This window comes from Rhinoderma darwinii, chromosome 2 (genome assembly GCF_050947455.1).
Source record: "Rhinoderma darwinii isolate aRhiDar2 chromosome 2, aRhiDar2.hap1, whole genome shotgun sequence".
Taxonomy (NCBI): domain Eukaryota; kingdom Metazoa; phylum Chordata; class Amphibia; order Anura; family Rhinodermatidae; genus Rhinoderma; species Rhinoderma darwinii.
In genome coordinates, this window is record NC_134688.1 from 34,943,087 (window position 1) to 34,955,748 (window position 12,662).

At 44.0% G+C, this 12,662-nt stretch overlaps 1 long non-coding RNA gene across 2 annotated transcripts; it reads right to left on the bottom strand.

The window, feature by feature from the left end:
- Nucleotides 1–207: 207 nt before the first annotated feature.
- LOC142740443 (uncharacterized) lies at nt 208–12,275 on the bottom strand. 2 transcript variants are annotated; one of them, XR_012880676.1, is made up of 6 exons: nt 12,194–12,275; nt 11,496–11,600; nt 3,109–3,397; nt 1,762–1,821; nt 1,162–1,221; nt 208–329 (listed from the first exon to the last, which is right to left on the bottom strand). It is a non-coding gene; the product is annotated as an uncharacterized LOC142740443 (long non-coding RNA). The 2 variants fall into 2 exon arrangements; XR_012880675.1 differs by lacking the exon at nt 12,194–12,275 and having other exon boundaries at nt 11,496–11,679.
- Between the last annotated feature and the right edge of the window lie 387 nt (nt 12,276–12,662).

Sequence of the window (12,662 nt, forward strand, 5' to 3'; positions counted from 1 at the left end):
TTCCCTCTACCACCCCCAGCATTGAAGCGGGGAAATATTAGGCAGAACAACCTTATTTTCTGAGGGACAATGTGAGATAAATTAAACTGGGTTCCTGGATTTCAGTACCAGAGAAAATATCCATTATTGTTATAAACCATCCAGCCAGTAAATATGTGATACAACGTGTGTGCAGAGATACAAGAAATATTCAGGACTTACCTTGGACTCTCCTACTATATATCCTAGGCATTAGTTGGGCGCTCTCTGTATTCTTTGAGCAGCCCGCCTACACCTGGACCTGAGACCATGATAGAGCTCCTCACTGTGCGGTTCCTCTTTTATTACTCCTGGAAATGTAAGAAGAAATTGACAACTGCGTGCTGCTATTTCCTTTTGTCATTGGCCATGGTCTGATACTATACAATCAGTGCTGATAGTTTCAGAATTTTTAGGGACATGGCCTATAATTGTTGTATGATAAAAATGCATAGAAAAACTGCGATAATTTGTGCCAAAACGCAAAGTGAAACATGGTCAATTCACGGTTTTTGCTTTCATTTTCACAAAAAAATGTAATTAATGGTAACGGGTGAACACGGCTTAAGGAGATTTTCAGGTCGCAGATATTGATGTAGGTGACAACTTATCAGCGTGAAAATTCCTTGTATTATCTTTTAATGAAAATAGTCAAGCACGGGCGCACATGCATAGAGATACACCGGCTTATATGGGCCCAGGTTTGTCCTACCCTCTTTGCGGCTTGGTGGTGACAACCTACGCAGGACTCCTCTCTCCAGAGAAACTACATTGTTAGGAACCAAGGCGGTGGGGAACTGGCCCAAAGGTCATGGGAAGGAAATGGAGAGGTAAACAAACATCACGCCCTTCTGTCCTCAGTAGCTAAATTTGGGCACCATAATTGAGGGTCCTGCTTGATCTTTGGTTTGGGTCCCCTATGTTCTATGTATAGCTCTGTATCCATGAGTAGGATTATGTTTGGTGAACACCTTGGTGTCAAAAGACTAAGAGTATTCATGATAACTATGACTGCCTCCAAGTGCCAGGTATCTATCTGCTTATATGACATGAAGGAGTCCCATCTGTTTTCTGACCAGATAATTTGGGATGTTTATGAGTAATAATCATGAAAGGTAAATTAAAGGAAAGATAGATCAATACCTGAGTGTTGTATTCAGGACACTGCGCCGGCACCAGCACTTCTGGGACAAATCGAGGGATCTGTTGAGAATAAAATACAAAAGGTGAGATACTTGGTTTCCCCTTTAGACTCTGATAACTATCGCTGCCTCCAAGTGTTAGAAGTTACCATTCTGCCTAAATCACATGAAGGAGCGGAATCAGCCATATGTAAAAGTGTGAACTGTTGTTGGGGAGTTATGGGGAGTCGCTACTTTCACCATCGCATATTCACTGAATGAGTTCATGAATAAAGCTTAAATTGCAGGTTCAGTTTTATACTCAAATATTTTATCTTTTGGATAAGTTTGTGAGGACCTGGACCCTTAATAGATACCAAAGAGGATAGATAGATAGATAGATAGATAGATAGATAGATAGATAGATAGATAGATAGATAGATAGATAGATAGATAGATAGATAGATAGATAGATAGATAGATAGATAGATAGAATATAACCAGTCTGGTTTATCCGGTTTACAGAATCAGATATTCTATTAGTAAGATGTTTGTTTAATTAAACAGAATGAAGCAATGAAATACACATAATAAGTAATATGAATGAAAAAATAAATCTGACCTGTTTACTGTATTCAAGGCACTTCCCAGGAAGTTGTGGCTCTGGGTCTTGTGCCATGACCTGTTGAGACAATATGGGAGAATATCATATAAAAGTCAATACCCACAAATTCAGTTTACATCTGTCTATAAGTATATTATTAGCATCTATTAGATCCATCTCAGTGAAAGTCTAACAGCAACATCTTCTATGAGTAAGCAAATGTAAACCTCCCTATGGAGGCTTATGCTACAGCTTCCTGGCCTTGAGGATACATCTACTGCCATATACATACAGAGTTTATATTCACTGTAGCCTGAAATGTGCAATAACATACAATAATATCATTCTTCTTACTATAGCACTTTATATTAATCCTCTTATATTATTGTCTATAGAAAATACCTCAGCGGTATGCCCCATGGCAGAGTTAGTTGGTGAAGGAGGTGGTGGTTGTGACCTCCTCATATATACTCTGTAATCTGGCAAATGTGGAACATGAACATTGAAGGGGTTTTCCGGGACTTTAATACTGATGATCAACCCTTAGAAAAGGCTATCAATAACAGATCATTGAGGGTCCAACTCCCAACATCAAGCTGAATGAAGGGGCCCCTTTACTGCTTACCAGGCACAGTGCCGTACATTTTGTAATGGCTTTGCCTGGTACTGCAGCTCTCTAAGCTGCAATACTTAGCACAGCCACTATCAAATGCATGGAGCTTTGCCTGGTAAACAATAAAGAGAACATGGGGCTGACCACCAGGGGGGTGTGGCCCCTTTACTCTCATTATGGGGGTGGCAGGAGTAAGATCCACGTCTGATATTGATGGACTATCCGATATTGATGGACTATCCTAAGTATAGGCCATCAATATTAAGGTCATGGAAAACCCATTGAAAAGGTAAATAAGACCATTTTATACAAAGGACAGAACATACATATAAAATGATAGAGGATCTGACGTCTCTCCTGACATGTCTGTTTTAGAAAATACTTAAGAATTCACATTTCCATTCACACATTACTGATAGCTGCAATTTTCAGGAAATAGGAAGTTGTAACTTTAATGGGGAAATATGAAACCTTGAAATCTGAATGTAAAATCCACATGTTCGGTTGTTACTTGCGTTAATAGAAACATGTTACTGGATCTTGAACTGTTTGTCTAAAAAAAAATAACCCAACCCCCGACAAAATTCCTTCTACAATTATATATGTGGTGAGATGTTTGTGCGGTTAGAAATTGCTGCAGTAATGTCCAGTGTGAATCCGGCCTTATATGAGAATTTCTAGAGCCTATATATTTTAGTAACATGTATAATTAATAACACTGACATTATAGCTGATAAAATGCTGCGTCTTACCTGTCAATCACAGTCATCACAGTCCTGGTCCAGATGTTATTGCCAGAAATGGTAGAAAAAGCCAAAAAAGTCATGAGCTGTAGGATACACTGATCAAATATCAAGTGCAAAGTGAGTGTAATCCAGCTGCACATAGAACCTAACGACTAGTACTGTCTATGACATCATCAGTGACATCATAAGTGGCTGCAGTATCTGTTACATCATCGATTATCTCCTACTACCTGGATAGACTGTCTGTGTATACACTGAATATAGGCATGTTACATGGGACTGCTGTTTTATAGACCTGGAAGAAAGATACATGTGTTATTATAGGGGCTACGACTATGAACATGTAATGTATGAAACGTGTAATCTGTTACTAGATGGATATAAACTGTTATACTTATAAAGGATATATTTGATTTAATTTCGTTTCAGTTCTGGATTATCTAATTTTTAATGCTCCATAAAGTTACCAAACTATTATCCGCACACCGAGAGTTTATTAGACACATGCACGGCCTGGTGAGCAGATAAACTTCTTGTTCGTTTGTGTGAAGTCATGTACAGATGTAGCAATCCTTAACGGCCTTTTACACCAGCCAACATCGTTGATCGGTGCTCATTTGCTCCTGTCACACAGAGCTATGTATGGGGACGAGCAGTCGTTACTCTGAACGCTCGTCCCCATACATTATTATCATGTCGGCAGTGTGTCTCCCTGTTTACACAGAGAGATGTGCTGCCGACAACGATAATATTTAACTTTTTTTAAACGATACGATCAGCATATGATCGAGCGTTTGCGCGTTCATCTGCTGATCGCTGTGCCCTGTTTACACAATTATAGGGAACGAGCGTACTATGAACGTTAGTCTGTCCGATAATCGGTCAGTGTAAAAGGGCTTTTATCCTGACTCTGATAACTTGCTGCGGCGTTGTAACTTAACACTTAAGCCATTAAAAACCAGTGAAAAAGTGAAATGTAAGTTTCTTGCCACTGTGTATTTAACACATTAAGTCAAGTTAAAGATCTCTACATCTGTACATAGAAAAAGGCCATACTTACAAATGTTTCACACACTTGCACCCCATTATTCATTTATTTCTATTGAGGCACTTTACTCATTACTGCCCCCTATTAAAATGATGGGGGTAGGGAAACGGACAAGTGAGCCCTAATCTACCCGCCACTCTGTCCCTGCCTACTTGCAACGACCCGCCCTAGGCGACGGGGTACAACTGGGCGGCGGTCCCTACGCTCAGTAAGTGCATGAGACAAACAGACAAGGGTACACAAAGCTAAGGGAAATGGGGCAGTTGCCCACGGCAACACCGTGAGCAACAAGAGTGGTGAACGAGCCGAGTCAAACCAGGAGTGAACGAGGTACCAAACGCAGAGCAGGAGAGTAGTCAGTAAGCCAGGGTCAGTATGGAGCAGGATCAAATAGTCAGAAGCTGTAGCTGAGCCAGGAAACCACACGAGAAGAATCACAAACAAAGGAGGAACAGGAAAGGCAGGTAAAAAATAGACAGAGGGCGGGAGCTAGCTCCGTCTGGCCAGGCTGCGATAGGCTCTCCCACTCCTAAGCCTGCCATCCTGAGTGGTGGAAGATGGAGTCAGTCTCAGAGGCATAGACTCAGGTGCAGACTGATTACCTATGGGCGTATACACAGAAGTTGTGCCTGGCAGATCCTTTACAGTACCACCCTTTTATGAGGGGCCACCGGACCCTTTCTAAGTGGACCTGGTTTATTGAGGAAACGAAGGTGGAACTTCCTGACCAATACCCCAGCGTGAACATCCCGGGCGGGTACCCAAGTCCTCTCCTCAGGCCCATATCCTCTCCAATGGACCAGGTACTGAAGGGAGCCTTGGACCATCTTGCTGTCCACAATCTTGGCCACCTCGAATTCCACCCCCTCAGGGGTGAGAACGGGAACAGGAGGTTTCCTCGAGGGAGCCAAGGACGGGGAGCAGCGTTTAAGGAGGGAGGCATGAAACACGTCGTGTATTCGAAAAGATGGGGGCAACTCCAGTCGGAAAAATACAGGATTGAGGACTTCAATGACCTTATACGGCCCAATAAACCGGGGAGCAAACTTCTTGGACGGGACCTTAAGGCGCAAGTTCCTAGACGATAACCACACCAGATCCCCGACCATAAACAAGGGGTTAGCAGACCGTCTTCTATAAGCCTGAGTTTTTTGTACGCTCTGGGACGCCTCTAGGTTCTTCTGAACCTGGGCCCAGACTGTGCACAGTTCCCGATGAACGACCTCTACCTCGGGATTGTTGGAACTACCAGGTGAAACGGAGGAGAACCGTGGATTAAACCCAAAATTACAGAAAAAGGGTGAGACCCCTGACGAGTTACTGACCCGGTTATTAAGGGAAAATTCGGCGAGGGGAATGAATGAGACCCAATCATATTGACAGTCAGAGACAAAACACCTTAAATATTGTTCTAGAGATTGATTAGTCCTCTCCGTTTGGCCATTAGTTTCAGGATGGAGGCAGAGGAGAAGGACAGATCCAGCTCCAACTTTTTACAGAAGGCTCTCCAAAACAATGAAACAAATTGTACCCCTCTGTCCGAAACAATATTGACAGGGGCCCCATGGAGACGCAGGATGTGTTTGACAAATAAGGTAGCTAACGTCTTGGCATTGGGTAGTTTCTTGAGGGGCACAAAGTGGCACATCTTACTGAAGCGGTCTACTACAACCCACACCACCGACTTGCCTTGAGATGGAGGCAAATCGGTGAAAAAAATCCATGGAGATATGGGTCCAAGGTCTCTGGGGAATGGGCAAAGAACGTAGTAAGCCCGCTGGTCGGGACCTGGGAGTCTTGGACCTAGCACAAACCTCACAAGCGGCGACGTAAGCCTTAACGTCTTTAGGCAACCCAGGCCACCAATAGTTTCTGGCAATGAGGTGTTTGGTACCCAGGACGCCTGGATGACCCGATAGTGCGGAGTCATGATTCTCCCTAAGTACCCTTAGCCGGAATTGCAGGGGAACAAACAGCTTGTCCTCAGGAAGGTTCCCGGGAGCTGAAACTTGATCGGCCGAAATTTCAGAGACTAAATCAGAATCAATAGAAGAAATGATTATACCAGGAGGCAAAATACAAGAAGGATCCTCCTCCGAAGGAGGGCTGGCCATGAAGCTACGCGACAGAGCATCGGCCTTAATATTTTTAGACCCAGCCCTATAGGTAACCAAAAAGTTGAATCTGATAAAAAAATAGCACCCATCGAGCGTTACCTGGTGCCTAGCCCCCTCCAGGAAGTGGCGCCACTCTTTAAATGCCCATTTAATGGCTAATAGTTCGCGGCTGCCAATATCATAGTTACTCTCAGTGGGCGAAAACTTCCTGGAGAAGTAGGCACAGGGACGGAGATGGGTGAGGGACCTGGTACCCTGGTACAAGACAGCCCCCACTCCCACCTCGGATGCGTCAACTTCCACGATAAATGGCTCCATTTGGTTGGGCTGAACCAGCACCGGGGCCGAGATAAAGCACTTCTTAAGGACCTCAAAAGCCTGGATAGCCTCAGGAGGCCAGTGGAGGAGATCAGCACCTTTGCGAGTGAGGTCCGTAAGAGGCTTAGCGATGACCGAGAAGTTAGCAATAAATCTCCTGTAATAATTAGCGAACCCCAAGAAACACTAACGCCTTCAGGGAGGCAGGTTGGACCCATTCCGCCACAGCCTGGACCTTGGCGGGGTCCATGCGGAATTCATGAGGAGTGAGGATTTGTCCCAAATATAGTATCTCCTGTACCCCAAACACACATTTTTCGGTTTTCGCAAACAGTTTGTTTTCCCGAAGGACCTGGAGCACCTTCCTGACATGCTCAATGTGGGAGGACAAGTCCTTGGAAAACACCAGTATGTCATCAAGGTACACTACAAGAAACACCCCCAGGTAATCTCTTAAAATCTAATTTATGAAATTCTGGAAGACCACGGGAGCATTACACAACCCAAAGGGCATGACGAGGTATTCGAAATGACCTTCGGGCGTGTTAAACGCAGTCTTCCACTCATCCCCCTCTTTGATGCGGATAAGGTTATACGCCCCCCGTAGATCAAACTTAGAGAACCATTGGGCCCCCTGAACCTGATTAAAGAGATCAGGAATCAAAGGAAGGGGATGGTTCCTTACAGTGACCTTATTCAAGTTACGGTAGTCAATGCATGGCCTAAGACCACCATCCTTCTTCCCTACGAAGAAGTAGCCAGCACCTACCGGGGAAGTAGAGGGGCAAATGTAACCCTTGGCCCGGCATTCCTGGATATACTCTCTCATGGCTTCACGTTCGGGACAAGAAAGATTAAATATCCTACCATTAGGGAGCAGAGACCATTCTTCCTGCGGAACTCTCTACGTTGTCGGGGGGACACGGAGGCTCCGAGTTGCATAGGTACCTCCGAGTCTTCCGTGGAAGAGCGAAGCAACGGGACCTCGGGAGGCATCATGGGGGAGTCAGAGGGGAAAACACAAAAACGTTCAAGTTGTCGTTCCCTGATACGTCGGTCAAGTCGTACCGCTAAAGCCATAACCTGGTCTAGGGAGTCAGAAGAGGGATAGCTAACTAGCAGGTCTTTCGGGGCGTTCGACAGGCCCAACCTAAACTGGCACCTTAAGGCAGGGTCATTCCACCGAGAAGCTACGCACCACTTCCTAAAGTCAGCACAATACTCCTCAACAGGTCTCTTACCCTGACGTAAGGTCACCAGCTCACTCTCAGCAAAGGCAGTCCTGTCAGTCTCGTCATAAATGAGTCCGAGAGCAGAAAAGAAACAATCAACGGAGGAAAGTTCCGGGGCATCAGGAGCCAAGGAGAAGGCCCACTCTTGGGGCCCTTCCTGGAGCCGGGACATAATTATACCCACCCGCTGGCTCTCAGAACCTGAGGAGTGGGGCTTTCAGCGAAAGTAGAGCCTACAACTCTCCCGAAAGGAAAGAAAAGTCCTCCGGTCCCCTGAGAACCGGTCAGGCAACTTGAGGTGGGGTTCAAGAGGTGAGGTGAGGGGCACTACCATGGTAGCGTCTGGCTGGTTGACCCTCTGAGCCATAGCCTGGACCTGTAGGGAGAGACCCTGCATTTGCTGAGCCAGGGTCTCAAGGGGGTCCATAGTAGTGTCAGGGACCAGGGTAGACTAGGTATAGGGCTTGTGATTATGTAATGATGGGGGTAGGGAAACGGACAAGTGAGCCCTAATCTACCCGCCACTCTGTCCCTGCCTACTTGCAACGACCCGCCCTAGGCGACGGGTACAACTGGGCGGCGGTCCCTACGCTCAGTAAGTGCACGAGACAAACAGACAAGGGTACACAAAGCTAAGGGAAATGGGGCAGTTGCCCATGGCAACACCGTGAGCAACAAGAATGGTGAACGAGCCGAGTCAAACCAGGAGTGAACGAGGTACCAAACGCAGAGCAGGAGAGTAGCCAGTAAGCCAGGGTCAGTATGGAGCAGGATCAAATAGTCAGAAGCTGTAGCTGAGCCAGGAAACCACACAAGAAGAATCACAAGCAAAGGAGGAACAGGAAAGGCAGGTATAAATAGACAGAGGGCAGGAGCTAGCTCCGTCTGGCCAGGCTGCGATAGGCTCTCCCACTCCTAAGCCTGCCATCCTGAGTGGTGGAAGATGGAGTCAGTCTCAGAGGCATAGACTCAGGTGCAGACTGATTACCTATGGGCGTATACACAGAAGTTGTGCCTGGCAGATCCTTTACACCTATATTTCACTTATATTATTACACTTGCACATACACTATTCATTTATTATTTCTTACTACACATCCCATGCACCACACGCCACTCCCCTCAAGACTAGTGGGAGTGGCTATTATTATTTAAAGCACCTGCTCACCCCCCTTCATCAGCGTTTCTGACCTGGCTGTATCCATTTGTAAGTATGGCCTTTTTCGTTGTTTTATATATTTTGTATATATGTCCCCTTGTTTTTATCTGTTTTGTCTGTGCATCAGGAGCTTTTCGTTCCAGTTAGGGAGTTAGGGACTCGCAAGTCTGGGGATCCTTGTCGTGGATTGCGAGCTTGCGTCCTTTTTGCCAAAATTGATCACTAATACCCCAGGTATTTTTCATTATTACTTATATTTGCTTCTTTTGGACACAGCCGGGTCTTTGATGCTGGGAGAGCATGGTGTGTTGTTGTTTGGCATAGAAGCAGGGTAGCCCGCTCTATGAATTATCAAGGCGTCACAAATAGGCTTCTACCTGGCATTACACGTTGTGCCTCATGACTTACACACTATCCCTCCATGTTTCACACACTTGCACCTCATTATTCATTTATTTTTATTGAGGCACTTTACTCATTACTGCCCCCTATATTTCACTTATATTATTACACTTGCACATACACTATTCATTTATTATTCTTTACTACACAACCCATGCACCACACACCACTCCCCTCAAGACTACTGGGAGTGGCTATTATTATTTAAAGCACCTGCTCACTCTCCTTCATCGGCCTTTCTGACCTGGCTGTGTCCATTTGTAAGTATGGCTTTTTCGGTGTTTTTCTATATGTCCCCTTGTTTTTATCTGTACATAGAAGCTGACATATTGCAGAACAATTACATCAATAGTGTCACTTATATAAATTGGATCCGTGTGTAAAACTGTCACTTCTGCATTAAGAGGGGTCGTCTCTATTATTACAACCTTGTTTAGAAATTACATATTCTTTTTATTCTGGACGCTACAGACACTGACCAATAGGCAACTATTTAGATAGACTAAGTGCCATTTATAATATTAGTATTGTCTTTTGGCCCCTCATATTCCAGCCCCCAGTGAGACTTTTACCTTTGCAACCCCTATTATTATGCCCTTGATGATTATACACCGTTCAGTCATAACATTAACCCCTTAAAGGGAATGTGTTGCCAGAAAAACATGTTTTTTTTTAAAAAATTAAACATTTAGTGTGTGGGTGATTAAACATTGTTCAAATTTTTTTTATTTTTTTCGCGAGTCAGGAAATATTATAAATTTTTTCTAATTTATAATACTACCCATTTTTGGTCACTAGATGGAGCTAGTTCCCAAAATTGCAGCATTGCAACATTGGGTTAAAAGCCCTCGCTCTAGTGAGCTCTCAGCATCCCCCCCTCCTTTATCCTGGCTAGTGCCGGGATAAACGAGGGGTTTGAAAGGTTTAACCTCCTACACTGTGTGTCGCCATTTTTTGAGGTAACCCACAGTGTAGTAGGTTTACATACAGTAGTAAACACACACAAACACTAACATACATTGAAATCTCTTACCTGCTCCTGCCGCCGCGGCTCCCTCCGGCCCGTCCGCTCCGTTTGCTGCCGCTGTTCCATGTGCACAAGTCCGGAAGCCGCGACCGGAAGTAGTAATATTACTGTCCGGCCGCGACTTCCGGTCCACAGGAAAATGGCGCCGGACGGCGCCAATTTCGAATAGGACTGTGTGGGAGCGGCGCATGCGCAGTTCCCACACAGACGCCGTACACGGCAGTCAATGGGACGGGAGCCGTTCACAGTCCCTATGGGACTGTGGCTGCCGTATTCCATGTCTGTGTGTGTCGTTAATCGACACACACAGAAATGGAACAAAAAATGGCAGCCCCCATAGGGAAGAAAAAGTGTAAAAATAAGAAACAGTAAAACACAAACACACAAATGAATATAAACGTTTTTATTAAAGCACTAACATCTTTAACATATAAAAAATTTATTTGTGATGACACTGTTCCTTTAAGCCTTCATTGGAATAACTGTACATCAGATTGTCTTACATTATGCCATCATGACTTACAGTTACGTCATGGTGATTGTGCGGGCACATAAGGTATTTTTATATGAAGATGCCACCACAGATATCCTCTATTTTTATGGATACAAAATCTTTTTACTATTGTTTTAACATTGATCTTTTTGTGCATTTATAACATTTGTAACAATAATATAAATGTAAATGGGTCTTAAAGGAGTATTCCCAGCTTACACATTAAGGGCATGATCAAAATCTTATTTTCAGGCGTATTTCGGAGCTAAAATGCTCGTGTTGCGCTCCGGAATTAACTTGAAATACACCTGCAAACTGCTTCCCATTGTTTTCATAAGGAAAATACACTGTGTAGTTCATATGAGGTGTGTTTCTTCACTGCTGAATTAAAAACACCACGTAAAAAAATGGTTTGTAAAAAAGTGACATGTCCCTTTATTAAAAACACCTCAAAACAAGCTTCAAAAATACTTGGAATATCAGTTCTAAAAACCGCCTGGATTCAGAGTCTGGTTGTGTTCAGACAGCACCAGTATCTTCGGGTGCTCGAAATAGGGTCCCAAACCAGATATAGGTCAAGAAATGTATTCCGCACACCTTGATTGCGTTCAACAAAATTTTTTTTAAATTTATTTCTCAGGGTAAATGCCAGAGGATATACGTGCAACGTCAACGTTTCGGTCGTGAGACCTTCGTCGGGCACTGAGGAAACATATACATGTAATTTATAGCATATCATATGAGTTTGGAAAATTACCATATAACACATAACAGGACATGTCATTCATAGACTGAATATAACATTGTATATACAAGCTAGGTCAATATTTGCAAAATTAGAAAATAAAGTTAAAAACAAGAGTATAGGAAGATACAGTTACAGACATCTTTGGAACAGTCGCCATATCAAAGGGAATGGTAGTAATAGTACATGTGTATATAGGCTAGGGCTAGTATTAGTACATTTGTCAACATCCAGTATTCCCTGCTCCATGTGGATGAGTGGGGGTGCCCCTTGTACACGGTGATCTATGCAGGGGTTAAGGAATCAATGTAAAGTTAAATGTAAAGTTTAAGCTGAACTCAAATTGGCAAGAGTAGAGGTGCATAGTAAAGAGCACAGGACTACGTTGTAGTTAACAGGTAGGTTATAACACTTATAAGTGGTGATCCCAGAATGCATTACACAAATGAAATACATGAATAAAATACATGCAACTCGAAGAGTGGGAAGCCATGAGTACAAGGTGCATCAAAGGATGTGGGCACCTTTGTAGAAAATGATCTGTACATACCTGAGCCGTACTGGGGACTGAATCAGTGTTAGTATAGCGATTGTAGTAGCGCAGCTTACAATTGAATATGGCGGCTTACCGCTCTTCAGGGCGCTAGTAATCCCTAGTTACTTCCTGTCTTATGTATGCTGCTTGGAGGACGTACGTGATAGGTTGGAACGCATCGGCCAAGATGGACGTGCGTTCCACCGTGGAGTGCATGTGAGGCGTGGAACGCATGCGCATGCTGTGAAAGTGATTAGAATATGTTTAAAAGATAACATTTTGCATGGACTCCATTTTGTATGGTAGGCATCCATTTTGGATCGTTGGAATCCATCTTTTGGCCTGAAGGAGCCATCTTGAGATTAATAAGTAAAAAGTAAATGTCAGCAGATGTCCTGAAGCAATTCTATGTTATGTGTTCTTGAATTGAATGTTTTATTACTCTTGTAAGGAGCAGATCAAATAGCCTTGGCCTGAAATGTGT